The sequence below is a fragment of the Pinus tabuliformis genome, chromosome 8, assembly GCF_031772625.1.
Source record: "Pinus tabuliformis cultivar Carrire ecotype Pingquan chromosome 8, CPIR1, whole genome shotgun sequence".
Lineage (NCBI taxonomy): Eukaryota > Viridiplantae > Streptophyta > Pinopsida > Pinales > Pinaceae > Pinus > Pinus tabuliformis.
In genome coordinates, this window is record NC_142294.1 from 120,843,996 (window position 1) to 120,846,103 (window position 2,108).

At 39.2% G+C, this 2,108-nt stretch overlaps 1 non-coding gene across 1 annotated transcript; it reads left to right on the forward strand.

Annotated features, from left to right (window-relative positions):
• The first annotated feature begins 1,112 nt into the window (after window positions 1-1,112).
• TRNAN-AUU (transfer RNA asparagine (anticodon AUU)) lies at window positions 1,113-1,184 on the forward strand. The gene has a single exon. It is a non-coding gene; the product is annotated as a tRNA-Asn (tRNA).
• The last annotated feature ends 924 nt before the right edge of the window (window positions 1,185-2,108 follow it).

Here is a 2,108-nt window from a genome sequence, read left to right on the forward strand (position 1 = left end):
ATACCCCTATTGTCATCTCAGCAAATACTCTTTGTTCCACAAGTAATTGTAATGTGTTTTTATGGTATTGCAGGTCTGTTCATTAGCTCTTATCTGTGGTGCACAATTTTGTTCAATGTGGGTAGTGGCTATAATTAGTTCAATAAAAAAAATGGAATTGTATGTCTTTTTCGTTGGGGATTTCCCGGAATAAATCGTCGTATTTTACTCTGGAAACTCGGATATCCTCAATAATAGGTAATACTTCTATTACAGGCATTGGACAGGCTTCTACATATTTATTTATAAGATCTCTTCTAGATGTACGATTTCCCACCAAGCCTGCTAATTGGAGTGGATGTGTACGAGCTTTTTCCCTTATAGAGGCAGTAATACGATTAGCTGCAAATAATGCATTGAATCCACTATCTAAAATAATAACACAATAATCTGCATAGTTCAATGGAGCAGCAAAACCTTCACAGACCACGTCACCTAATACATCAAATAATATAATATCATATTCGTAAAATGCATTTAATTCTTTTAACAACTTTACAGTTTCTCCCACCACATATCCTCCACACCCGGCTCCTGTGGGTGGACCCCCTGCTTCCACACAATCCACCCCTCCATAACCCTTGTGAATTACATCTTCGGGCCAAATATCCTCATAATGATAATCCTTGGATTGTAAAGTATCTATAATTGTAGGTATTAGAAATCCTGTAAGAATAAAAATACTATTGTGTTTGGGATCACACCCAATCTATAACACTTTTTGACCACGTCTCGTTAGAGCAACTGAGATATTACAACTAGTTGTTGATTTACCGATTCCGCCTTTCTCTGAAACTGCTATTTTCACCGCCAATCCTCCTTTATCTAAATCTAAAAGTTATCTCTTTATTTCAAGGTTCTACATAATCGAATTATTCTTTTTTTAAGTAATACCTAATATTGAATGGTAGCAATAATTATAGATCCTATTGTATTTATAGGTCAATATACCTTTAGGGTGGGGTGTCCAAGAGTTGATAAAAAACCTTATTGAGTATCTCGTTTATACACTAATGATCATGGGTCGGTCCAAAGAACAATAATCTTGCCCGTATATGGGAACCCTCCGTTGTTCCTCAGTAGCTCAGTGGTAGAGCGGTCAGCTATTAACTAATTGGTCGTAGGTTTGAATCCTACTTGGGGAGATCCGTTTTATTCAAAATAAAGCTCGTTTTTACCATTAGGAGTAAGTCAAACGTTACCTGTCCTTGTTCATAATATATGAATGCACAATCGCCACGGGATCAAGATAGGATCTCGGTCGTCCAGGAAAGGCAAAATGGAAACAACGGTCTCTTCGAAATACTGAAAAGTTTAGATAAACAAATCCATTTTTCTCCTGATGTGATGACATTTCCAGAGCTGAAGGTGAAGAGGCCTCTATTCGCTCGACCCGTTACTAGTCTCTCGACCTGTTACCAGCTATTAGAACTATAAGTTCATTCCCTGGAAGTCAGAATTGGATCCCTTCATGCTGTCAATCTATTTTCCCTCATATTTTCCCTCGGATTTGGAAGAATCTCTCATTCTATAACCCTAATCTAAATCTAATAATGAGGAAGATTTATAGGAGGTCAGACACAAATATGCTAGTTACTTTTGGACGTACCGGGTATCATTTTCGATAAAAGACCCTTTGTGAAGACTAAGTTCCATAGCTTTGTGTCCGCTATCCCAATCATAATCTCCCTACCCGTGAAAGGCCTCCCTTTTTTCCCCTTTCAGGGTGGGCAAGGAGGGATTCGAAACCCCGACACCGTGGTTCGTAGCCACATGCTCTAATCCTCTGAGCTACAGGGCCTGTTTCTGCTGGATTCGTTCCCAAGAGTCCCTCCCAAAAGGAAGGGATTCCTCTCTTCGGGGTAAGAGGATGCAGAAGCAAATTTATCGCATCGCTATGAGTGAGCGCAGGTATTGCGTTTCAAATAAAAGTAAAGTGTGGAGTGGGAAAGAAAATATGTAAGAAATGGGTTTCAAAGAAGACGACCTTCTAATGAGAAGAGGCATTAAGCTTTTTATCATCCTAGCACCGAGCTATTTTCCCATAGGGATTCCCCTACAATATCGTC